This window comes from Haemaphysalis longicornis, unplaced genomic scaffold (genome assembly GCF_048455015.1).
Source record: "Haemaphysalis longicornis isolate Haplotype H1 unplaced genomic scaffold, Haemaphysalis longicornis Haplotype H1 scaffold_20, whole genome shotgun sequence".
Classification (NCBI taxonomy): Eukaryota; Metazoa; Arthropoda; class Arachnida; order Ixodida; family Ixodidae; genus Haemaphysalis; species Haemaphysalis longicornis.
In genome coordinates this window covers 6,054,042-6,081,694 of record NW_027526296.1, presented here as the reverse complement: position 1 = coordinate 6,081,694, position 27,653 = coordinate 6,054,042, and the positions used below count along the sequence as shown (strand labels likewise).

Here is a 27,653-nt window from a genome sequence, read left to right as displayed (position 1 = left end):
GTAATGACAAGTTGCTCGTGTGTTTCCGAAAAAAATTGCTTAGTCTCATTCTCTGAGAAAATTCACTGAGATCTTTATGTAACTCGTTTTCATTCACACGGGTATTTGTGGGACAGAAAGTTAGACATCGTTCTGGGATACCTTTTTTGACGGCGGTTAGTGTTTGGGAAATGTCAATAAGTTGCTTGGGCAGGTACCGAGGGAGCTCATTTCTTCTACAGGATTATTGACGGTGGGAGGAGATTCTAATAAAGCACTCTCTGTATCAAGGGGGCTTGTTACGTGACCTAATACTCCATAGGCCACGTTACTGAGAGGCTGATGTTCTACAGTGCAAGCTGTATTTCGCGAGGGAAGCTAGTCATATTGGAACTTAACCGCTTGCTTATTGCTACGCTCACTTTCCTTGCGATTTATAAAAATATTAAGGTCTAGTTTCTCCAGCTCAATTAGCAGAAGAGCATCAATCTGCTCATTGAAGAGGCTGAGTTCGCTGGTACAATGGTCCCTAAGAATTTCTAGGAGGGACAGCAAAGCATTATTCAGAATACCTTGCCACCTGGCAGTTAGATTATGAGGGAGCACACCAAAGGAACAACCAACTTTGAGGCCGAGCCCTTTGGGGATGTTTTTGCTTTAAAGATACGACGAGTACGTTTTCAGATGAAATCTGCAGTTGGTTTGTTTACCGGCTAGTTTGCGATGTTTGAGGAAAGAGCGGAATTTAGGGGTTGTAGCATCCGGTCTACTCGGTGGTAGTCATTTGTGTTTGTTTCGAGCAGACCTGAGGGGTGACACTTTTTTGCGTGGGGTCTTCGTACACAAAATCTATGGAACAATAAAACTTGGAAGATGATAGAGAACACAAGAAAAAGTAACTTCGAACAAGGTAGAAACCACGATTGTTGCCAACGTTTCAGAGGTTTTGACGAAGGCAAAGAGACTTGCCTTCGTCAGGGCAACCCCTCGCCTGGCTGGCCCACTTTATATCGGCGTATGTCCCCAGGTGAGCGGAGAGAAGGAAGTGGTATTGAGAAAGTGGGTTGGTTTGAGAGTATATAGGAGGTTTTGAGGGGGAAAGAAGGTTGTACAGTTTGAGCCGCGAAGCCGGTGAGAGGAAGGTCAGCCGGTGGTTGATATTCCGGGAAATTCTTGGAGAGAAAGGATGCGAGGGTGTTTGTTGCCCCACCGCGCGGCCTACCGAAAGGTTTCAGAAACCCGGGAAGCAGAAGAGGCGGTGAGAGGAGTCCTTTTGAGAAGCTATCTTCAAGCATCCAGTCAAAAGAAAAGGTAGAGAAGGAAAGAACAACTAACTACAGGAATAAAGAAAAAAGAAGAAAGAAACAAGAAAAAGGGAGGAAAGACCACACACACACAGAAAAGAAATGAATTACACCATTTCCTACGTGGGAAACGTGACGGGATGCAAAGCCATGCACTCTGGATCAGCTACTCGCCGCTGGCGTTTCAAAGCGGCTTCTCGTAAGCGAAGCGAGGAATCCGCTGCTCGAAGCTGCCGTTTACGTTCGGCGTCGCGAGCTCTCCTCTGTGCATTCTTGTCTTTGGAGGTGCTCGCGGTTCTGACAGTGGGCTGGCTGCGGCATCTTGAAGGTGTGCCAGCCAGTTCGTTGACGGAACCGTTGGCGTCCATTTCCCGTCATCGGAAGGCGCAGTACCGAAGAATCAACTGACTGTAGCGCAGACCGGGTTTATTTGCAGATCACGGGGAGTGGAGAGAGGAGCAGCGCGCATGCATGTGAATGGACAGCTGGTTTGGAGAGGGAGCGGAGGAGCAGCGCGCGTAACGCACAGGTGGTGTGGAGAGGAGGGGAGGGGAAAGCGTGGTGTTATCACTGGTGGAAATGAGTAGAGGTGTGGACGCCGGACGATGGAGGGTCGACTAAGCGATGCTTTGCATCTAAAAGCAAGAACCGCACGACTGAAATGCTACGTGTCGCCAACAGCAACATTCCTGGAACAGACCTTTCCTGAAACTCAAAAACGAAAAGATAAAGTTAGGGGACGTACACGCCCCAAGACAAAGCGGAGCGAAAAAGACAGGAAAAAATAAAAACAATGAAATTCCAGTGAAAAGATAGGAGGGATGCCTGCGCGTACTACTCTGGAAGCTAAGGAGTGAAAACAAAAGGAATTAGGTGATCACATAAGTAGCAGAGGGAAGGGTCATATTCTTTGGATAAGATACATGCAAGGCAGTGCCTAATGTTGTATTCCCCGTGAATATCTCAAGGATTCCAAGTCACCCCTAGACGCATTGTTCCACCAGGTTCCATGCAGTTGATATTTTGAATGAGAAAGGATTCTCGGTATTTTCTGTCCCTGGGAGAGTTAAAGATTTACTGAAGTTTATACAACTTAAGGTTATCAAAATTGTGGCCTGGTTGGCTGCAATGTAGTGCTACAGCTATAGAAGATTTGCTAAGAGTATCTGCCCGGTGACCGTTAAGACGTAGGCTCATATGTTGACTCGTTTGGCCTATATACTTTTTGTGGCACATTGAGCATTCTAACATACACAACATGTGTGATGAAGTCCACGTAAAACTTGAAACAATGTTGCGAACATAGATACTGGCATTGCTTTTTACAATGCAGTCTGTCTGCATGTGCCTGCAGGTCTTGCATCTGGGACGGGAGCAGCTGGCTATGCCTGGTTGTTTTAAAGGACTGTTTTAGGATGCACTAAAATATATTTTAGATTCCTATTTCTCCGGTAGTTATCCCTTCGTGCTTCCGTGAACTTCTTTTTGAGTTGGTCGTTACTGGTTAAATGGGGTAGTATTTCCGCAGGATATTCTTTACGTTTGGGAGGGCGTTTGAAAATTTAGTTATTAGGGCAGGCGGCCTCGCGCTTTCGCTTTGTCGCTGTTTGTTGAGCATGTCATCATTTTTGACATTAGAATTAGATGCACATTGGTACGCCTGATCGGGCGAGCTTTTGGGGTGGTTCCTATATATATATATAAATATGTATCAATATATATATATATATATGTAAAGATATATATATGTATATATGTATATATATATATATATATATATATATATATATATATATATATATATATATATATATATATATATACATATATATATATATATATATATATATATGTATATATGTATATATATATATATATATATATATATATATATATATATATATATATATATATATATATATACATATATATATATATATATATATATATATATATATATATATATATATATATATATATATATATATAGACACCGATGCACGAATTAATGGCAGCCTTCCATTGTCCCTGAAGAAGAAAGTGCATGACAGCTGCATCTTAGGGGTACTCACTTACGAGGCAGAAACTTGGAGGCTCACTAAGAGGGTTCAACCTAAATTCCAGCAATGGAACGGACTCAGCCAGCAATGGAACAGAAGATGATAAGTATAAAATTAAGGGACAAAAAGAGAGTGGGGTGGGTAAGGGAACAAACGCGTGTTTAGGACGTTGCAGTGGAAATTAATAGGAAAAGGATGTGGACAGGACATGTGATGCAGGGTAACGTGGGTGGGGAAACAGAGTGGATCCCTATAGAAGGCAAGCGTTGCAGGGGGCGGCAGAACAGCAGATAGGCGGAAGAGATCAAGAATTTTGCGGGGATAAATTGGTCGCAGTTTGCACAGGACCGGGTAATTGGACAATAATGAGAGAAGCCTTTCCCTGCAGTGGGCGTATATAGGCTGGCAATGGTGGCGATGAAACACAACCTATTTGAGTGGAATCGGCGTAACCGGCTGTCATATACGCCATAGTTCAATAAACCTTGGGCATATCAGCCACTCAGCTACTTTTTGTAAGGCCGATGAATCAACCGATTTTTTTCATGCCAGGCTTTATTCTTGACCTGGTTCCTTATATAGACTCGCTAAACGTGGAAGCATTATCATTTCTTCAAGAAACCCAGTTTTTTCTCGCGGGATTTGTGTTTTATATAAAGGCGGAGGAGTTTTAGACATCCTGATTCTGCATTGATACCCCACGACTGTAAGAATATCGAAGCTGTAAAAATAAATAATGCGCTGTTTGGCTTGCTGAGAATACTAGGCCTGGTTTTTATTTTATTCCAATGCGAAAAAGATTATTGAAAAGAAAAGCAAAATGGACTTTGTGGTAATAACCAAAAAACAAAATCTTCGTACATTATCAAATATGGTAACCTTCATCCAACAGCCATCTGAAGGAGCGACTGGCTTCTAAAGGCAAGGCTGCCGCTGATTTCATGTACTACGTCAATAGGATGGTAGTTTCCTAATAGGATTAGAAGATTTGCTAACCCTACTTCTCTTTATGCACAGTAGCGACGTCTTACCCGAGCCGTACAGAGCCAAATACATTGTGGGACCATCAACGGCAATTCCATCACTGTGACTGCTTCGTTGACGCGAAATATATGTGCTTTGGACAGATATGCGGAGGCAACATATCACTCGAATACGGCCTAACCAGTCTGAGGCACCTACTACTGTACTTCATCAATGTTTTCGTCTAGAACACTGCAAACTTCAGAGGGACCACGAGAGTTCCGGGCTTCAATCAACAGAACTCGGTAACCCGCATGGTAGAGGTGGTCTATGGACAGTTAGTACGAAAGCAAATAATCTTAATAGGTTGGTGGTAACGCTGCGGTCGCTGAAGCGAACGGACGTTATTCTCATCGGCTCCCAATATTTGCCAATAATGCAGCTCTATGCAGAGACCAGGATATAATTAGTACCAGAAAGTGCGCCAAGGTACGGGGAACCGAACGATACCAGTTTTGACCCGGTGGTACGTGCTTTTCCCACTTTATGCGGACTTTTCTTAGGCGCAGCGCTGGCGTGTTGCTAAGCCTAGAGTAGGCTTACCACGAGTACGGCGCTTGCACCGACAGGAGTGGCCGCTGGCCGCTAGGCCTAACCCGGTGACGACCACGAGCGAGATGGCGTACGACATGGACGTGACCACGATAACTGAGACCAAACGATAAACATCGAAAGCATCAACGGACGCAGGTGCATCGAATTAGAAGGAGAGGAAATTACACCTGAAGAAGCCGAGGGCTGGGTGACCTCCGGCAAGCGAGTCGAGATCATCGCCGTCAACGACAACGGTGAGTCCGTCGCCATTACTGTTCAAACTAGATTCAAGACTGGAGCCAGCTTTGCTAAGAAAGTTGCGGCATCACTCACGAAAGCGGCAAGAATGTCGATCGATATGCCAAGGGAGGAGACCAAGATTGTAATGCGACCACGTGGCGGCCTTAACGTGGCACGCACAGAGGCGTGTGTCATCTTGGCGGCCGTCATGACGGCAGTTAAAGTTACGAAGGAAGACGCCAAGGCAGACGCTATCTGCACGAATGCAGAACAAAATATCATTTGTAGTGAGCCCCAAAAATGAGGGGTGAGCCATGCTATACTCTAAGGTCAAAGCCCTTAACATCGGAGGCAGCATTCACAAAGTCAGCGCCTACCACACGGCACCGGATGGCACGGTCAAGGGTGTCATTCGAGGCATTTCCAAAGACGACACTCAAGAAGAAATCACCGACAACATAGTGAATCTATGCAACCCCCTAGCAGTGGAGGCGCACGGGATTGGTGACTCAACCACGATCATCGTACTTTTTCTCGGACAGAGAGTACCCAACTACGTCAAATACGGCTCCATACTGATCAGATGCGGACTTTACCGCCAACACTTTGATGCATGCAGACAATGCGGGAAGATAGGCCACAGACACGACGGCACCAAAATCTGCTTCGGCTACGGAATCCCAAACCCCAGTGAAGGCCACGAAAGCGAGTGCAAACCCAGCTGCAAGCTTTGCGGAGGACAGCACCCAACGGGCGAGAAGTCTTGCACAATAGGTACAATACACCGTATGTTGTAAAGAAGAGACAATGGGAGTGCAAGAACGAAGCTCAGCAGCAACAACCGGATCCGAAAAGTTTCCCGCCACTGCTAGCTCCCCCTCTCAAAACTCCCCGAAAGGAGTCGCGACAGCTCTCAAATACCCGCCAGAGGGCCAGCAGCCAGAGAGACCGCAGCATCAGCCACCGGCGGCCGTCGCATTCAAAGGAACGAGTCGCATGGGTGGACGCAGTCAACGCCAAGGTGCCGACAAATAGACCACCGCCGAATTCAACTACGGCCAATGAACAGACCGCAATAATGAAGGGACTTAAAGATGAGAACGAACGGCTCAAACATAAGATCGCCGCGCAAGACGCGACCATGAAAGAAATCAACGAGAAGCTGACGACGCTCCTCACGATGCAACAACAACAGCAGATGCAGCCACAACCACAAACACGTGAGCTGACACCGGAGGCGACTCAAAACAAGATGACTACGGACGAGCCGGAGGCCAAAAAGGACCCACGTACCACACGTTCGGAGCCGGTGCCAAAACGCCGTGCCATCGAAGGCGCCAAGGAACGAAGATTCCAGGAAAGCGTTAACTAATACCTTGAAAAGCACGGGGAGCTACTCGATCGCCTGGAGGTAGTTAGCCACACGACCAACGAACGTCTCACTTCACTCGAGAAGACCGTACATCAACTCACAGCAAACATCCATACCATGATACAGGACCTCATGACCCAGATGCAAGCACAACTCACGGCGCACATCTAAGCGCCAATGAAGAATGTAGAAGCACGCATACAAGAAATGGAAGCACAAATCGTCACCAAACAGCAAGAATTATGGAGGGGACAACACGCACAACAGTAGCAACCGCTTCACTAGTGAAAGACCTTTTGGTGTAGCACTGGAACTGCAACGGCTTTACCAACAAGAGGAAAGTGTTGCTGTAAGATTTACAGCAAGTCACCTGACGACCGGACGTCATCATGATTCAAGTGACACACAGCGAAGAAATACCAAAGATCCCGGGCTACCGGTTGCAGGACAGCCCACCGAGCTAGAGGGAAACCTCCAAAGGCAAGGGCAGAGGCATCTGTCCCTTTGTCAGGAATTGGATTACCTTTATCGAGAACGAGCTCCTCGGCAGGAGTGTCATCGAAGACAGCGCGGTGGAAATCATCACGGAGACGAAAAACAAGAGAGCACCTACCTGGTGAACGTCTATAGAAACCCAGCCCACGGCCAGCAGAAGTTCAAGGCACTACTCCACAAGGCAAGCAGACTCGAGGGCACTGACGCGCTAGTGGTATGCGGCGACTTCAACGCCCCAAACCGCGAGTGGGGATACATTACAACAAAGGTCAAGGGCAGACCTCTTGCAATACGCCACCGACCTGGGGCTGCACCTCATCAGAGACCCGGCATTTCCCAGCAGGACGGGCACGTCGGTTGCACGAGATACCACCCCGGACCTCACTTTCGTAAGAATAGACAGGGAGTCCGGGGCCATACAGTGAAGAAATACGACCCACGACCTCGGCAGCGACCACTACATAGTGGATCTTGTCGTGCCATTGGACCACAACGCAAGATCTGCCCAACGGACACATAGACTCACAGACTGGAACAACTTTCCACAGACAGTACCGGCAGAATCGGAACTCATCACAGGCATGGACCTATGGATGACCAGCATCGTCGACACAACACCCGCAGCTACCCAAGCAATCACAACGGACGAACGCATCGACAGAGTGAACAGCCACCTCGCCCACCTACTCGAGGCGAAACACCCAATCCAAAAACGCTGGCGGCAGCACCGCGCCAATAGACGTCTGAGGAAGAAGATCGCCGAGCTCAATCGGCAAATCAAAAGGCACTGCAAAGTGCTCTTTTGTACAATGTTCTTACCCGGCTTTGGAGGCTTCTGGTCGAAATCTAAAAAACGTGGTGTACACTGCTCCTGGCAGGAAGTTTGTGGGGAAAAAGACTTCATACCTCGATCTTTCAGCGGCGAGTCCGTTCTGTAAAAATTAAAAGCATCATTTAGGAATTAATGTTGCTGCTGAAGATCACCATCAGAACATAATTTGGACGTGCATGCTCACAAAAATGCTTTATTTTTGTGCGTAGTATCAAATTAGGTGTGAAACGTCTGAACGCATTTTGCACCACCAAAAAGTTTACTCTACACGGCAATAATCAATTTCCCCAACATTTTCCCCACATTCTAAATAATACATTTACCTGCAATATATAAAACTTCAAATTCTAATCATGGCCTAGATGGTCGAAATACCCCGCAACTGTTACAGGGAAGATATAAATGCATCTGTCCATTGGCCAATAAGTGGTGAGCCCCTACGTGGATCATTTTTTCTGATATACTTACATGACACAAAAACTATCGTCTCATGCATATTGTGCTGAAAAGTGCAAGCAAAGCTCGCAATAATTTTTGTGAACGTTATCGGTCTTTGCTAGAAGCAATGCAGTTCCTCTCGCAGAACTAGAAGACTGCAGGTTTTGCATCTGAAACAACCAGGAGGGTATTTGAGTAGTTCTGAGGAGCAAAATTGTCCCACGTTAGAGTATACCTATTTAATTCTTACATGTATAGTAGGTGGTCTTCGGCAATGAAAAGTTGTTTATGTCGTACATTTATCGCTATAATGATTTCACGTAGCCAAAGACGAGACAGCTGTCGTGAAGGAAAATCAGGTTTTTATGAGTGACCTTCAGCTCCCCTAACTATTCGAAGAATATACAGACGGCGAAGCAGCAGTCAATAAAGTGGCATGTGCAGAGGAGTGTCGGCGAATCGAATGCCGCGGCGTCTGCTCCGCGGGCATTTATCTTTCGGTGTGGGTGTTTCAGGAACTGTCGAATTACATCGCGAACACTGTAGATAAATGAAGACTATGAAGATAAAAGAAGCATGCCTTCCACTTGCGTTCGGATGACTTCCCGCTTGTGTAAAAACACGCTGTACGGCGACCCCCCAATGTTGAACCACAGCGGAAATGACGAGATAAAGCACAATAGCAAGAGGACACACGAAGCACTTCGTGTGTCCTCTTGCTATTGTCTTTTGTCTCGTCGTTTGCGCTGCGGTTCAACATGCATCACCAACTCGCCGAAGTTTTTACGATGTTACCCGCAGAAGTTGCTGCGTTTAGTTTTTCCTGCATGGGATTGGGGGCCTCCAAAGCGTGTAGCCTGCGTTGCTTTCACGGCTTGGCAATAGGTAGGGGTTGGGCAGGTGTTCTTCGATCTGAGTAGGGCGCTGGCCGTGTCGTAGGCGTAGTGCATCGAAGGAGAACCCTCGCAAACCGAGCCTTTTGTAGGGGAGCGACAGGAACTGTAGTCCGCGTCTCCGCCATGTCAGCACAGCGGATGATTATCGGGCGTTCGCCGCACGTCGGTCTTCCTTGGTTCGGGGGGTTGCACCGCAGGTTATCAGGCCGGTGACACGGGACGAGGGTACGGAGCCTCGCGCCTATATGGCGCAGTTGCGTGAGGTTGACGGACCGAAGCCGCATAGGCTACGGGTGGCGGCTCGCGGGGGGCTTCTGGATTCGTTAAAGTTCCTTGCGCTACCTGCACTTCTTCCCTAATGGCTTTGGTAAAGCAAATGACTTGGAGTTGCGGTGGCGTTGGGAGAAGTTTCCGCAGCTCCTTCCTGACTACTGCGCGGAAAGACTGGCGTAGGCCATGTGCCGCAATCCGCACGCTGTCAAAATAGATCGCAATGCCCTCACCAACAATGTGTCGGGAGCCTTCTCAACTGTACTGTCTTCGGAGACGAATTCGGTGACGGTTTTGGGCGGATTGCGGATACGTTCAGCAAACAGTTCATCCTCCGCACCCCGCATTAAGAAGCCTAACTTCTTTTTTTCCGCCATACAAGAGTCAGCCCGTCTGAAAAGCCTCTTCCTTTCTTCGATGAACACAACACTGCTTCCGTTAGGGGGCTGTGTCCGCGTCTGCAGCAAGACTTCGACTCGCTCTTTTCACACAACCGTGGTGAACGTCTTTAAAATTCGTTTCAAGACTCAAGGGAGCTCTCGTTGGTTTCGAACTAAATCCGTGCTGGATCTTCAATGTAGAAGAGCACTTGCCTGAATGTCTCCGTGTCGTCCCTTCGGTTAAACGACCTGACCCATTCGACTTGCTCCAACTAGTCTTTGGGATCCTCCGAAGCTGACACATTGAATGATCGCAGCTCCTTGGGCGGCTGAAGAACGACACCAGTATTGGAAGCTCGGGTAATGGTGCCGGCGTTGATCACATTATCCGGGAGCAAGCCAAACTCTGGCTGAAGGCCTCGCTGTCGGCGGCTGACACGAGGTGGGATTGCTTGCCGGCATCACGAGGGCTTAGGGTGGATGTACCTAGCACCTCCTCTATATCTCACGTATGCGAAGATTACGCAGCGGACTTGCAGACAAACTACGTTTATTGGGGCGCACTTGTGCTCCCCCTAATTACACAAAGAATACACAGGTGGCCCAGCAGCAGTAAACAAAGTGATGCCCTCAGGCGAGTGTTGGGGAATCGAATGCCTCGGCGTCTTTGGAGGTGTTTCTCTAACCTTCGAATTACATCAAGAACAAGGTAGATAAAAGAAAACTGTTCCAGGCTAGTGGCGCTAGGGCGAAACAGTGTCCGTATCAATTGAGATAATCCGTGCGGCATAAAAGGAAAGAATGGAACATGCGCTTTACTCGCTACAAAGTTTTCACAGTCCACGTGCAACCGGTCGGTAAAAGCAAAAACATAAATAAACAAATAAAATGAATGGTTCGTGGCCATAAGACATTGCTTCTAGGAATACTACTGTACAGTTGTTGTGCAATTTAATGCAATAATTCCCGACTAGGATACCTTTCGTTAACCCCTTGAGTCACCTTTCGAAGAAAGAAGTGAAGGGCATACTTATGGAAAGGGCTTTCGCTGGATATTCTCAATAAGCTCGTGTTGTAGTGAAAGCGAAATGACCTACGGTTTAGATGCACAGCGATTGTTTTTTTTTACAAATTCAAACCCATGTAATCACTCTAAATGCACTTTTTGCATTAAAGGCCAAATCAGGGACCTTGCGGAGTACTGTGGAAGAAAGCAATAAGGCATGTTAATTCCTTGTCCCTGAGTTTTACCAAATGCCTTTCCTCCTCAAAAAATCTTTGTTTTCTTGATTGCCCAGATGCCTCGTGAGGTGGTTAACCACGACGATAATTCATTGGTTGCCTGCAGCCGTGGTGGGGAGCGGACCATATATGTCGATGCCGACACGGTTAAAAGGCGAGCCGGACACGGTAGCGGCTGCAGCGGGCTGGTTGGGTGTTGAGGGGTGAATAGCGACGCTGGCAATCTGTAAACGAGCGGATGTTCTTCGTTAAAAACATCTACATTCTACGCCAGTAATAGCGCAAACGCTAGTGCTGGTACGTTTTGAGCACCCCACTGTGCGCGCACAATACGTCAGCGTGCTAGTGGGAGCAGCATTGAAAGCGCAGATGTCCAGGGACGAGGAGTAACCACTTCCGGTCCCAGATGAATACCTGCAGCTGCAGCAGTAAAGAAGGTCTTCGCAAAGGACGCAGTGCGAATCTGGTGGCGCAGTGCGCGAGAGGCTGCAACTGTTGACGGACTCGACAAATATTGACGGACAGAGGCGATCCACGGAACTTACGCCGTTCCGCAGCCATGTCAAAGGAGTCTGGGTACGCCAAGGCACTATCTGGAGTATATGAAGTGTCATTGTCCGACCGCGCGGGTGATCTGGACAGGGCATCAATATCCGTGTGTCTGCGTCCGGACTGGTACACGACTGGAATGTCGTGCTCCTGTAGGCGAAGAGCCCAACGACCGAGTCTGCCGGAAGGGTCTTTACGTGAAGACAGCCAGCAGAGGGCATGTGGTCTGTGACGACGTTGAATTGACGATCGGAGAGGTGAAGGTGAAACTTGCTGATTACCCGAATGATCGCCAAACATTCTTTCTCTGCTACGAATTTCGTTCCGTCTTCGTCAGAGTTCAGCTGGCGTATGCGATGACGTATTCGTGGAAGCCAGCTTTCCGCTAAGCGAGCATGGCGCCAAGACCAACACCACTCGCGTCAGTGTGCCCTTCAGTAGGTGCAAACGGGTCAAAGTGGCGCAGTATTGGGGGTGTCGTAAGCAGCAGTCGCATGGTCACAAATGCGGTGTCACAAGCAGCAACCACTGAAGAAGTTCATTGTTTGCGATGAGGAGCTGCGTTATAGGGGCGATAATGGTGGCAAAAGTTCGGACGAATCGGCGAAAATACGAAAACAAGCCGATAACACTTCGGAAGTTTTTCCGAGTGGCTGGTTTGGGAAACTCTGCCACTGCACGAAGCTTCTCCGGATCTGAAAGAATGCTGTCTTTGGACACAACATGCCCAAAATTGTTTGCTTCAGTTCAGATTCAGTTGGATGCCGGCTGACGTGAGGCAGGTCAATATTTGCTTAAGGCGCTGAAGTTTCGGGTCAAAATCTGATGAAATCAACAATGTCATCCAAATAACAAAGACAGGTTTTCCTCTTAAGGCCCCGTAAAATGTTGTCCGTCATTGGTTCGAAAGTGGCTGGCTCATTACAACGCCAGAAAAGCGTCGCGTTATAATCATAAAGACCATAAGGTGTAACCAACGCTGTTTTGAGCAATCAGCATCAGCCATGGGCACTTGCCAGTAACTAGACCGAAGGTCCAAGGACGAGAAAAACTCAGCAGCCAGTAGGTAGTCAAGAGCGTCGTCGATACGGGGGAGCGGATAAACGTCCTCACGTGTAATCCCGTTGACGCGACGATAATCCACGCAGAACCGGATCGACCCATCTTTTTTGAGGCCAGAACCACAGTAGAGGCCCACGGGCTGGTAGAGGTTCGGATGACGTTAGGGGTAAGCATAATCGACACTGGTTCGTCGATCACGCGGTGCTCCCCAGATGACGCGCGGTATGGTGTCTGCCGCAGTGGGGCGTGGGAGCCGGTGCCTACTTCATGTGAAGCGGCCGACGTGCGTCCCAGGGTGGTTTGCTCGCAATCAAATCAATCGCGAAAACTCTGAAGGAGGGCGATGAGCTGGGAGCGTTGCTCTGATTTAATACACTTGTCGACAGACTGCAGGAACGCATCCGGGCTTGACGCACGTGCAGTACTAAGTGTGCTAACAGAGAGGAGCGATGGTCCCTCGGATGCAGCGTTCACGTGAGAAGGGTCAATGGCTTCCACGCGCGCTAGACGTTCCCCATGGAACAAGGTAGTCGGGAAAGAAGATAGGTTATAGATGACGAGTAAGCTGCAACCGGACTGGACGTCGAGGGCAACAGAGGGTAAAGGCCGACATTTGCGCGAGAGGAAGGACCTGGAAGGCGTGAAAACCACAGTCGTGTCGTGCACATTGCACTAAATAGTCATTATGATGGAAGAACTCGGGGGAATGTCCGTATCTTCGCAAACACTTAACTTTGTCGACAGCTCGTCCGGCGGCGGCTTGTAAAATGGCAGTAGTTACACTTGCAAACATGCGCAGGCGATTATGGCGTGATGTCGCGGTAGGAAGTCCTAGTCGAGGATGATGTCGTGGAACATGATTAAAGGACAATGAATTCGATGACGTATGGGACGTCTTGGATGTGAGATGTCCAAAAGTTTATTCTCTGGCGCGCTCGCAGCCCAAAGAGTAAGGTCAGAGACAGGCGTCGCAACTTTACGTAACGAGTGGCGTAGACGTTCACTCAACACTGAAACAGCGGTGCCGGTATCAATAGGCGCGAGGGTGGCGACACCTTCAACATACAAGTTTATAACATTGGCGGATGAATGAGGAGGACTTTACAGTTTGGACGGGGCTGCAGTTGTTACCTAGGGAACTGCCACCGTTGGTTTACCTCAGCGGTCGGATTCTGGCGGGGACACTTGAGGGACGGCGAATGGCGACGCGGTAAAGAGAAAGAGGAGCGACGGTTGTAAACGGGCGGATGGTTGGCAGAGGACGAATTCGATGCTGGAACAAGTCTCTATGAGGGTAGTACGGTTTCGGTTCATAAGCAGGAACTCGATGTACATCGCTACAGGTGGTGGCCACCGACGGCAAAACCGAGTGACGTGTCCGGGCTACAGCACGTGTAACAGATAGGGTGGTCGTCGAGTGTGTGCCAGGGGTTCAGCAGTTGAGGTTGTAGCGGCGTGTAAGGCGTCGCCCGCTGGTCTCTCACATACTGGAACGCTTGGAAAGCCCCAGGCTACAGTTGCCGGGCCACCGAAGCGTAACTCTATGGGAGCGCTCCAGGAATGGGGTGGGGCGCCGCGATTGTCACTGGTGGTGCGATGGGCGCTGACACGGAAGATTCAAGGCGCACTGCCACTTGTGGTTCAAGCGGGGGCGCCACTGTTGGTACGATTGGCGCTACCATGGGGGCTAGCACAAGTGTAGGTTGGCGAACTGCAGGAAGCCCCTCGGCAACTTGCTCCCGGATTACGCGGCGTACAGTCGAAGGCAGCGAAGGCGAAGACACAGGCTCATGAGCACTAGGAAGCGGAGCCAGTTGTCGAGCAATTTCTGCGCGCACGAACTACGCGATTCGCGGCAGAAAAGAAGAAAGGTCATGAGGCATCGTGAGCAATGAAAGGCATCCCCGTGAGCGCTCTTTATTGGGCGACGTGCGCTGGCGAGTAACGACACGCTGCTTGTGCAGTCCATTATAGCTCAGGCACTATGTAATGATTTTGTCCACAGTCTGTGGGTTCTTCTTTAGCAGCATCTGATAGGCAAACTCTTCTGTCTCTTTGAGAACATATCTAATCTTGTCGCTCTCTGCCATCGCATGGTCCACTCGCTTGCAAAGGTCTACGAGGTCCTCGATGTAACTCGTGTCACTTTCTTTGTCCTGTTGGGCTCGGATGCGCAGGTGTTGTTCGGCGCAAAACTTGCGCACAGCCGGGCGGCGAAACGCTGCCAGGAACTTCGTCTAAAGGCCGTCAAATTCTGCATCTTGGGTTCATTGTTATAAAACCACGACTCAGATTATTTATCGATGAAGAAAACGACGTTGTGGAGTTTGCCAACGTCTTCCCAGAGGTTATCGGTGCTCACCCTTTCGTATGTTGAGAGCTAATCCTCCGCATTGACGTCGTCGCTGCCGGTGAAACTTGGGGGGGGGGGTCGCGTTCACGCAGTGACCCCGAGCATATAAAGGGCGGAAGCTGCGGCGAGGTCATTTTGTGTTTTATTGCTCGTGAGATGGCAGGGAGCACTCACTTGCTTTGCAGTTCCAGGCCGGGGGCCATGCAAAGACTACGACCTCCACCAAAATACAATGGGGTTGATTAACAGGCGTCCAGAGTGTAGTAACAGGGCTGGTTGTACCAGAGGCCAAGCTAGCTCGGGAGACCACGCGCAGGTCTTGCAGCAGGAGCGTTCTCGATGGGGCTGCTCCGATGACTGAGCTTTTCACATAGACCTAGTGACGCTCCTTAAAACTCAGCCGTGGTCTCAGTTGAGCACACACCCCTTTGGCAACACTGGCGTGCCTTCTAATGGCCAGTATCTCTGTTACAATGTATACATACCGTGACTGCGAATATTTTATGCCTCCTCAAAACCCGATGTCTCAGTGTTGTGACTCGTCCACATCGCCTTATCGCCTTCAGGTATCGTCTTCATTCCTCCTGTGTGTGCGGCCATCATCATCATCGTGATTTCTTCTCTCCGTGCTAAGGCACCGTTCGCTCAGGAAACATCGTCTGCCCTACCTTCTTGCAATGCTTCTGAAATGGTGGACCTTGCGTTGCTATCCCGCGGCTTACATCTCTCATGCACCCCTGGAGCTACGTTGGGCTCGTCAGTTAGCTCAATTAAGACTCCATGGCAATGGTAGCGCAAGCTTGCTACGGTGTGAGTTTAGCCGCCGTCCCACCGTACTTCGTCACCAGCCTCCAGCGGGATCTACCAATGTTCGCTGGCTTTCGCCCTGGCGACGTTGTGGATTGACTAGATAGCTACGCACGAGTCAGCACATTTAACAGGAAGGCCGACCACGCGAGTCTTCAGAATGTCTCGTTTGCCCAGCCTGAATTACTCAAGGCGCGGCTTCTCAATCACGAGTACGGTATAGCTGACTGGTCGGATTCCCCCACAAATCTGTGCCACATTTCTGGCTCTTCTGCACTTCACTCCGATGGTGCAAAGAAAAAGATGGAGAGCCATGTCCAGTCGAGCACTGCATGGGTCCTGGCCGGCCCGAACACCCGGGCCCGACGTCGATTATCGGCGTGTCCGGGCCGGGCCCGGGCGCAATACCGTGGGCCCGGGCACAATACAGTGGGCCCGGAGCCGGGCTCGGGCTCGACGCCGTGGACCCGGGTCGAAGCTCGGGCTTGAATTCATGCGCAGGACCGTTAATCGGTCCGACGTGAAGTGTAGAAAGAGCATTAAAATGAATACTATTAGTTTATGCGCGCTTCTTGATGTTAGTTGTACGCGTTGTTTTAAAAACGCGTTTCGCTAGTTCTGATGGTCACTATACTGCAATTTAAATGACATTTTATGTACTGTATCAAGATTTTATATCTTGGTGTATAACATACCAAATATACGATTACAACGAATGCCCTAGAGGAGAAGGATATAAATCAGATAACCTGGAGCTGTGTACTTATGTCTATGTACACGTGTGTTTTAGACGTCACACCAATCGTAGTGCGGCTGCCGTGGCCGGGAATCAAACTCAAGATTTAAAGAAGCAGAACCGCTAACAACCACTGCAGGTGAAATATTTCAATGCACGTACATACTCGTGGATTCAAATGCGGATCAAAAAATTTAAGCAATACCAAGATGTGGCCTCGACAACAACGGGAAGTTGCCAGGAGTCTGCTCATCAAAAATGGTGGTGTCTCTCGTGTAAGAATCATCATCATCATCATCATCATAACCAGCCTACATACGCCCACTGCAGGGCAAAGGCCTCTCAAATTTTCTCCAATTACCGCGGTCCTGTGCTAATTGCTACCAATTTATCCCCGCAAACTACTTGATCTCATTTGCCCATCTAAGTACCTGCCCCCCTGCAAGGCTTGCCTTTTCTAGAGATCCACTCTGTTACCCTTAATAACCAACGGTTTTCTTGCCTTCGCATTACATGCCCTGCCCACATCCATTCCTTCTTAATTTCGACTAATATGTGCTTACACGCATTTGTTTCCTTTCCAACTCCGCTCTCTTCTTGTCCCTTAATGTTGCACCTAAGTGACCAGGTGTAAGAATATGAACCATTATTACGCTGATGTGGCCTGAAGTGCAGACGGTGAAAGCAAAACTAACGTGTAATTTTAAACCCTTATTTTTTGCGTTGCAGTCCATAAAGTGCTTGTACAGATTTGATGCTCCGTCTGATCGCCCGCTACAAAGCCACTGAGCCAAATATAAAAACAAATTATCTTTAGCGTCAAAGACCAGGCCTGGTCACACACGCGCGTTCCCTGCCTAGGCTAAAAAATACATTACCGGGCCCGGGCCAGGTCTGGGCTTGAGATGACGGGACCAGGCTCGGCCAAGGTAACTTCAGAATGTCGGGGCCCGGGCCGGGCTGGGTCGGGCTTGGCTTTCGCAAAGCGAGGTCGGGCCGGGCTCGGGAGTAATATCAGGCCCGTGCCGTGCTCTAGTGCTGAGCCGGATCACGAGATTTAGACCTTGTACAGCGTTGATGTCCTTTCGTTGTGCCGCCCTGTTAACAGAGACGTGTCGGAGGGAGACAGCGTGCGTCAACTTATGAAGGGCACGAACCATTTTGCATTCATGGCTCTCGCCTACGAAACCCATCAACCGTGGAAGATGTGACCACAATCTGCCTAAGGTCGGATTAAGTCCGCTCCATCCGCCTGCACGAGGAAACCATTCCGCCAAAGTACCCCGGAGACGACAAGACGCGGTTGCTGATACGGGCTTTCGTAACGAGCTCTGTGATGACGGTTCTCCTTGTGCTCCCACTGCCTATCCCCGGCCTTCTGCATCTGGGCTCCAAGAAATCGTCAAACAAGAGCTTGTCGCAATGCCGGGTCTCACTTCTCCCGACCCTCCTTCTCTTTTCGCGATCTCATCCTACTCGGAAGTACTGGGCGAAGCCATGCGGCTAGCGCCAGTCCTGGCTCAACCTGCTAAGAACTGTGCGGCAGCCATGCTGCAAGTGTTGAACCACGGGCTCCCTACCAGAAAAAGCGACCACCCCGATCAGACTCAGTTAAGGGCCGACCAGTTTGGGATTACTGCACCATCCGCGGGCACATGTTCCGGTATCCCCTTGAGCAAACAGGACAAGCTACGTGGCTGCGACACGCAGGAGCGCGGCCACATGTGTTATGGCTAGAACATTGCCAACAAAGCTATTGCTCTTATCTTTAACATTTCCACTTGACTTAGCTGACTTTCCTCGAACCGACCGAAAGGAGCGACATCCCTCTCAATCCCCACACCGCTGGGCTGCGTCGGCTGTTCGACCCTTCGCGCGGTGAGTACGACGTCAGACGTTACTACCAACAACCTAGTCTTCACCCCTTGCTCAAGTGCATGATAAATTCCTCTCTTCCTTCTCATAAGCAGCGGGTGTTACGTGAGGTGCTTATCCGGCATGCTGCGGTATTTGAATTAGCTCGGCATGACCACAAAACATCACTCCCATCGTCACGCATGCAACATCGAATTATCCCTGAGAATACGGCACCCATTCGTCAAAAGCCAAACCATGTGTCCCCTTCTGGGCGCAAGGTAATAACTGAATAGACGCAGGAGATGTTAAAAAAGGGGTCATCCGGGAATCTTCAAGTCCGTATGCAGCGCCTGTGATTCTTGCAAAGAACAAGGATGACTCTTGGCACTTTTGTGTGGATTATCTTCGACTCAATCCTGTCACCAAAAAGGACGTAAATCCGCTTCCGCACATTGATGACCATAGCTCGGCAAAATAGGATGCCACTCACTGAAAAAAATAAATTTATCCTAACGTACTCACTCGCACTCGCACTCGCCTCTCCACCCTCATCACGCGCACTCACTCGCACTCATGCTCGCCACTCCGCATTTACTACTCACACTCACTCGTGCTCATGCTGGCCACTTGCCCCCACCACTCGCACTCACTCACGTTCACGCTCACCACTCCGCTCTCACAACTCGCACTCACTCTCGCGCTCACGCTCACCCCTCCACCCTCACCACTCGCACTTACTCCTGCTTACGCTCTCCACTCGTCCGCACTACTCGCACTTACTTCCGTTCACGCTCACCATTCGTCGTCACCATTCGCACTCACTCGCACTCACGCTCGCCACTCCGCCCTCACTACTCGGACTCACCCCCCTCATGCTCGCCTCTTGTCCTCACCACTCTCACTCACTCGCACTCGCGCTCACCACTCGTCGCCCCAACTCGCACTCACGCTCACGCTCATCACTCATCCTCACCACTCATACTCGCTTGCTCTCACGCTCACCACTCGCATTCGCCGCTTACACTCCCTCGCACTCGCACTCACCAGTTGCAATGGCCACTCACCCTCACTCGCAATCACCACTCGCTTCCTCCACTCAAACGCACGTACAAATATTTTCGGTCATAAAATACTTTCTGATTTGAGCTAAAATTTACCTTTCTCAGGAATGGGGTCTCCCTTTTTCCTAAGCATGTATTCGGTTATAATATGCACATGTCTTGATATGTCACTTTCAAAGCGGTAATCGTCGCTGGATTCTTTTACGAAATGAACAAATTCTCGTAAATTTGCCTGAAGCCATTCATCATAATTTTTTTTGCCGTGTATGCCATTTCGCTCAGATTCTAAAAAAGAAAAAAACACTGAAAATTTTCACAGCGGTGGCAAACATAAAAGAAATAGTCCAGTTCAGAAGAAAAGCTTAGAAAAGCTGTTGCCATTTGTCAAAATACTGGCTAGCGCGCGCAAATATTCCTATCTCGAGGCACGCTATCCGCGCAACTAAAATTGCGCAGCCAATTCGGTGTGGACAACCCTCCAAACAGTTTATTTCTAGAGGTGAAAAGGGCACATAGCGAGATTGTCCAGCAAAACACCGCCGCGAAAAGATTGAAAACTGCAAGAAAGGTGGAGGAAGGCTACTGGAGCGCTTGGCCTTGAGCGCTTGGCAGAGGCAAGGCGAGGGAGAGAGGCGGCGCCGCGTGGTCGCGCCAAATCGGCACCATCTGACTTTAGCGTGGGCGTCCTCATAGAGACAAGTTGCCTGGCGCCCACCTCCCTTCCTTCCCCCTCCCAAAACGGCGCCAGCCTGCCGCAGGGCAAAACCGCAGATTGATCCTAAACTACACCGTCAGCGCCCGCACCGGGCACTGAGTAAAGTTCACGTCGAAAGTTAATACGAAATATCAGGGAGAATAAGCACGCACGCTCGCACGCACACACGCACACACGCACACACGCACACAAACCCACTTTCACGCACACACACCAACACACTTGAACACGCGCGCGCACGCAGACACATACGAACTCGCACGCACGCGCACATGCATGCAGACGAACTCACGTGAACATGCACACGCACGCGCGCACGCACGCACGCACTCATTCACTCACTCACCCACTCACAAATTACGCTAACCGACTGCCGAGAACGCTTACTATTCGTCACACCACTCAGGGGTCACAGTACCCCTACGCCATCGGCACGCGGACGACGACGAAGTCTGCGTGAAGCGAGTATCATAACAGAGCGACGCCGTAACAAGTAATGACAAATACTGATACGTTTATTACGCCAAGGCCTCGAAAATGAGCTACTGCTTCCACAACATGAAACTCGCCCATCCGAACCCTTTTCGCCATCCTGATACGGGATTCTGTGAAAATCTACGATATCTTTTCAAACGATTACGGGCGCTCACAATTTGCGCTTCAGAACAGCCGGCCATTTGACAGCTGCACCAAGCCGGCAATATGTACACCAAGTACTGCGGCACTACACCACGGTGCTTCCTAATGCCTCCATCGCAGCGCTCAGCGGTAGGGAAATGCAATTGCTTTATTGCGACGACGTTACCGACACTAATTCCAACACCAAACGCGGCGAGCCAAAAACATCATTCGGCGAGAGTGCGCGCAACAGCTCCTCAATGAGCCATGACAGTGAGAGTATCAGCGCATTATGGCGTCAGACGTCCATCTAAATCGTATTCCTCAATCAACCGGTCACTGGAGAGTTGGTTCCATGGTGGCCTAATTATAAAGGGGAGTAGCCACATATTCCCGAATCTAAAGGCAGTCGTTCTATTAACTAGTGGCTGTGCGTACGAGTGGATATCGCCAGCAGCAATTACCACAGCAAGCGGGTCCTGCGACGAACGGCAACAGCGAGTGATGATCACTGCGGTAAGCCCCGCACATCGCGCAAGATGTGCGCGTTCACTCGCCGCTCATGAGTGGGGAGTGGAGCTGGCCACGAGTGGAACTCGAACTCGCGAGTGGTGAGCGGGACTCACCGCGAGTGGAACTCGCACTCGCGAGTGGTGAGCGGGGCTCACCGCGAGTGGAACTCTCACTCGCGAGTGGTGAGTGGGGCTGACCGCGAGTGCAACTCGCACTCGTGAGTGGTGAGTGGGGTTCACCGCGAGTGCAACTCGCACTCGCGAGTGGTGAGTGGGGTTCACCGCGAGTGGCTTGCGCACTTGCCAGTGCTGAGCGAAGCTCGCCGCGAGAGGAACTCGCACTCGCGAGTGGTGAACGGGGCTCACAGTGAGTGGCGTTCAGACTCACTCGCACTCGCACTCACCAGGCCAAAACGACGCTAAGGCTCACTCACCACTCACTCGTGAGTAGTGGGTGGGGGGTGTGTGAGTGCACTCATGAGTGAGTTTGCCGACCTATGTTGATGACGCAGTCGCCTGCTTACACTCCGCGTCTTAAGTTTCTTCGGTCGACCTCCGGTCTGGATACTGCCAAATCCCAGTGCACCCATCCGACAAAGAGAAGACGGCGTTCGTGACAACTGATGGGCTCTTTGAGTACAATGTGATGCCTTTTGGGTTGTGTAATGCGCCCGCTACATTTGAGAGCTTTATGGACACCATTCTACATTCCTTAAAATGGGCCATCTGCACAACGATTCCTGAAAGAGCTGAGGAGCTTCCGGGGTCTGTGTTCCTATTCCCGACGATTTGTTAGAGGCTTCGCGTAAATTTCCCATCCTGTGACGTCCTTATTTTGTAAAGACAGCCCTTTTTCTTAGACGTCCGAGTGTGAGTCGCCCTTTCAGCAACGGAACTTTTTGTTAACTTCTGGTCTACTTTTGCGCCACTTTGATCATAGGGCACCCGCCGAGCTTTACTCTCATACGAGTGGCATGGGCGTTGGAGCTGTCTTCGCCCTGTTACACGAAGGGGCACAGCACGTCGTTGCTTATGCCAGCCGCACCCTGTCCTGAGCCAGACGCAAGTACACCATAACGGAACTGGAATTCTCGCCGTGGTGTTTGCTGTTCAAGCGTTTTGCTGCTATCTGTATGGACGACACTTCACTTTGGTCACGGACTACCATTCGTTATGCTGGCTTGCCGTACTGCGCGACCCTTCCGGTCGCCTAGCTCGATGGGCCTTACGCTTGCAAGAGTACAACTTCCCAGTCTCTTACAAGAGTGGACGCCGCCATACTCATGCGGACTGTTTGATCCGCTTACCTCTATCACGCACATCGAACGACGATGACACCTTCGAGGACTGTCTGGCTTCCGTGTCACCAGAATTCCCAAGCTCCCCGCGTTTTCAGGAAGAATAACGGAAAGATGCGACGCTGCGCAGCCTTTTTGCAACCGTGGAGGACGCAATTTCGACGCCATTTGTCGTTCGCGACGGCGTTCTGTTGAAGAAGAGTTACTCTGTGGATGGCGCGCGTTTACTTCTTGTCGTCCCCACTACGCTCTGCCCTCTGGTTCTCCGCGCATTGCACGACGGCGTTACATCAGGTCGCGTTGGCCTTTCCCGCATCCTAGATTGGCTTCGACAACGATTTTATTGTCCTCGTATACAGAAAGCAACGCAGCAATACTTCGGCAGCTGCCCTCAATGTCAGCATTACCAGCGTCCAACGTCTCCTTCTCCAGGCCTTTTGCAGCCTGTGAATCTTCACATGTTGCCCTTTGACAAAGTGGGAATTTATCTGTTGGGACCCCTACCGAAGTCCAATGCAGGTCACCGTCGGATCATTGTCTGTGTTGATTTTAAATGCAGAGCATTTCAGTAACTCACGATATCACCCGCGTTGACGTCCGTAGTCCGCATCGCTCCCCGTACACTATATAAAAAAATAATACTTACCGGCGCCAGGTTTCGATCCCACGACTCTGCGGACGGAACGCAAGGTACATGGTGCTCTACCCACTGCGCCACAAAGCCGACACAGAAAGGAAGGTTACGAACGCGCCTTATATCCTTGACTTATTCAACCGTCGGCCACCGGTGCGCCCTCTCCCCCGCGTCCTCCTCGCCTTCTCTCCGCTCGCAACGCCCTCTCTCGCCGCGTTCGGTTCGGGCGCACAACAGGTGGGGACGTGCGCAACACCCTCTCTCGCCGCGTTGGGTTCGCGCTGAGCAACAGTCGGTTCGCGCGCAAGAACAGGTGGGGGCGCTCGCATCCCGCTCTCTCGCCACGGTCGGTTCGCGCTTAAACCACATATGTCGTTCGCGCGCGCTCCGGTCGCTAACATCGGTGGCGTGATCGTGACGCCAACATCACGCGTTCGTGTGGTGGCGCGATTTCGGCGCTATAACACTCTCTCACCAGGGGCATTGGATTGGATTCAATTGGATTAGCTTGGATTGGCTTGGCTTGGATTGGCTTTGCTTGGCTTGGATTGGATTGGTTTGGATTTGGATTGGAATAGATTAAAGTGGATTGTGTTGGATTGTGTTGCGTCATAGCCGCGCCACGTTGCGTCATAGCCGCTCCACGTTGAGTCATAGCCGCAGCAGGGGGTTCACGGCACGTTTCACCATCGACTTCATCTACAATGTCTACGCTGGAAGACAACAATTACAACAACAACCAATACGTAATCCATAGGACTTGCAGGCGCGCCCCCCACGGAAATGCTCTGCATTTGATCGTGCCCCTCGCGAGGGGGATGTTTTTTTTCGTTCTTGGGTAGTACATCGAACATGTGTGCTCCTTTAAGAAGGTGAGTTTGAGGTCCAAAAATTTTCGACACGCTACGTTGAGACTGCTTCTGTTTGCAGTGCAATGGCCGCGGATGTCGCATCTTTCCTTTTGCATCGTGTTATTCTACGCGACGGAGCTCCGCGAGTTGTAATCAGTGACCGTGCCGGTCAGTTTACAGCCGACGTCATAGAAGTGCTTCTTCGGCTTTGTTTCCCAGAATATCGCCATTCCACACCTACCACCCGCCGACTAACGAACTCACTGAACTCACAAATCGCACGCTAACAGGCTGTCTATCTACATTGATTCAGAACAAAACAATTGGGACACAGTTCTTGCCTTTATAATCAACGCTTACAATGCCGCCAAGCACAAGTTCACCAGCTATTCCCCATTCTTTCTTCTGTACGTCCGCCTTCCTCGAAGCTTCCTGGACACCATACTTCCATTCTCCTCGCATAAAGATGTGACTCTGGCTGAGACTTTCTGCCTCGCTGAAGAAGCCCGGCGCCTGGCTCGACTGCGCACCCTGTCTCCCGTGGCCGAACCTAAGCACGCCACGATCAGCGCCACCCACCTGTCTTCTACTACCCGGGCGAACTCCTTTGGGTGTTGGCTCCAGGTCACCAACCAGGCTGTGACAAAATGTTTTTGTCTACTTACTCTGGTCCCCTTGTAGTCCTGTCTCAGCTGAGTGCTGTGAACTATGTTATCGCAAAAGTTACCGCTCAGGGCCGTCGCAACCGCAACACCTAAGTCGTGAATGTAGCCCTTGCTGAAGCGTTGTCATAGCCGCACCCCTTAAAGGAGCCATGAAGACAAAATACAACTTTGTTTCATTCGAAATATTTCGTGTTGTATAGTGCCCCCAGCGCTTGTCTACATACAAACGATGCTTTATTTACTGAAAAATTAATCAATTTAGGATAATTTGTTTATATTCCCTCTAAATCGTGCGTTTTCGTGGTCTGCAATGACCACCGGAAACGACCGCTCTGCAGGTTAGGATGCCTTGATTCACGCGCCCGCCGTACAGAGTGGAGACACGTATACGCTGGCGCCACCATTTTGGGCCACTCGCTCGCCGCCGAAGCAAGTCATTGTATCAATACCGCGCTAAGATTATCGACGCAACACGGTTTACTAGCGACGTTTGAATCATCTTATCTGTTTCGCGTTGGTGGGACTCGTGAGAAAGGAAATGAACAACGCGTTGAGCACGTTGACCCAATTGCAGTGGCACAAGACGATTCAAGGGTGTCTCCGCCCAAGTTGGTGGCGCTGGCATCGAAGTACCCTTCGGCGGCGTTGGCGCGTTTGTTTATGTTTCTGAACCTAGATTGCGCCCCGTACCGTAGCACGCTGCATTTAAACCTGGCTTGTTTTTGTTAATATTCGTTTTGTGAAGCATATTGCTCGCTCGCTCGACAAGTGTGGTCGCGTAAATCTGTCAGTGTCGCCTGGTAAAACCCCAAAGCCCCGTAGTGCTGTCCAGCTGAACCAAGCACAGTGGGCGCAGTACCAACAGCAGTATGCATCAGTACTTCTGTGTTTACTGTGCTTTGGTAACTGCCACTGCTTGTCCCACCATTCTTATTGCCTGGAAAATAATGTGCCCTTACTGTAAGCACAAATAGCTTGTTCTGCAAGCTTACAGGCTCAGCCTAATTAGCGTTGGCTTTTGCCTGCCTGCGCCAATCGCAAAGTAGGCTGATATGAAATCATAGGTTGTGTTGCGGGAAATGAGCGAGTGGGTCGCATGGCCATTCCCTTTTTTCATAATTATATATCTTATTTGAGCGAGGTTTACGTTAACACTGGTGTCTGTATGATTCTAACGAGGCCGCCTTTTGAACGAACCAAACTTGTGTTTTGTCTTCATGGCTCCTTTAACTGGCTCGGTGCGCTTCGTCTGCAAAGGGGGGGGGAATTGTTACAGCACACAACGATCGCTAGGCTGTCCCTTACGTTGGTCGGCAGTCAATCGCCTGTGTAGAGCATGTCACAGTGGAAATGGATCGACTGGGTATGCTTGAAACGTACAAGAGGAAGGCGAAGAGTTTTGTCTCCGGCGCTCGGCTCACCGGTCTCTTGTACCAAGTCCTGCCTGTGGTTTGGCACAGCTTGTAAATAGAGCCTACGTCCATCAGTTACATCCGAAGCAATATATATATATATATATATATACAGTCAACCCCGACTATATTGAACCCGTTTACATCGAATTATCCCATATATCGAACAATTATTGTGCACTATAATGTTACCGGGAGAATATATAGCAAAAAGTACGGCTACATCGAACAAAAAAGGCAGCCGCAACCTATATATCGAACTTCGGCAGCGCAAGATTGCCCCCGAAGTTGGCTTTCCCGCGCGGCAGCTGGGCGAGCTGCCTACGCCTCCTCCCCCAGTTTGAAAAGTCACTTAGCCCAAGCGCTCGCGCTCTCGCTCGTTCTGACAGCCACCACCTGGAAATAGTGGTTGGACCACACTCTTCCGCTGTCTCGCCAGTCTCGCGCGGCGGGCTCTCTCTCCCCTCGCTTCTACGCATGCTTCCCTTTTCGTGTTTTCGCGGTTGACGACGCATCGGTACGCCTTGTTCATCTGTGTTCAACTGTGAGGACTCGACGAGTTCCGCCCCGCCCCCATGTTCTGATGCTCTTCACGCGCTGAGCGTTCTTCGCCGCCACTGCGCGGCAATAGAAGGCTGTGGGCTCAGCTGTTTCGAGTCACTTGACAATGTTGAAAAGTGTGTGCTCAACAATGCTTCGAAAATGATGAAGCAAAAGAAGATCGGAGACTATTTCTCTCGCTAGTGTGCCCGCGGAGCATGTATCTTGCAAGTAAACAACAGTTAGTGATGAGGTACGTTCTGTGCATTGTCAAATTCTTTAAACATTATATATCGAATTCTAGGATATATCGAACTAATGGCCGTTTTTTGCGAGTTCGATATATCCGGGTTTGACTGTATATATATATATATATATATATATATATATATATATATATATATATATATATATATATATATATATATATATATATATATATATATATATATATATATTTATATATATACAGTGTGAGCACAGTCTCTCAGTGTTATCGGATATCGTGTCCTGAAGTGGCCAATCGCACCACAACCTGCAACATCCAGGAACACTCCCATTACGATCATCATCTCGCCGACGGGCGCGTTCGTTTCGGGCTCCATCTTGGCTGGTCTCACACCAAACCAAAGCCGGTTGCACCGGTGCCTTGCACTAAACGCTTCACCAGGACCCCTGGTCGACGTCTCTCAAGTGGTGGAGGTTGCCAACATAGATCTCTCGTACCTCGACCCCTTCCGGAACTTTCCTGAAGCTCCTTTCGGGTCGGCGACTTCGCAGAATGACTACGGCTAATGCGATGACGGCTAGCGCTCCAACCTCTTGCTGGACTGTCACATGCCGGCAGCGTGACCCCCCGTTTTTCAGTGGACTCCCCGGAGACGACGTAGGAGACTGGCTTGACGCCTACAACCGTGT

General features: G+C 50.0%; 1 pseudogene; it reads left to right on the top strand.

Moving 5' to 3' along the window:
• The first annotated feature begins 996 nt into the window (after positions 1 to 996).
• On the top strand, positions 997 to 6,683 carry LOC144172375 (uncharacterized; annotated as a pseudogene).
• The last annotated feature ends 20,970 nt before the right edge of the window (positions 6,684 to 27,653 follow it).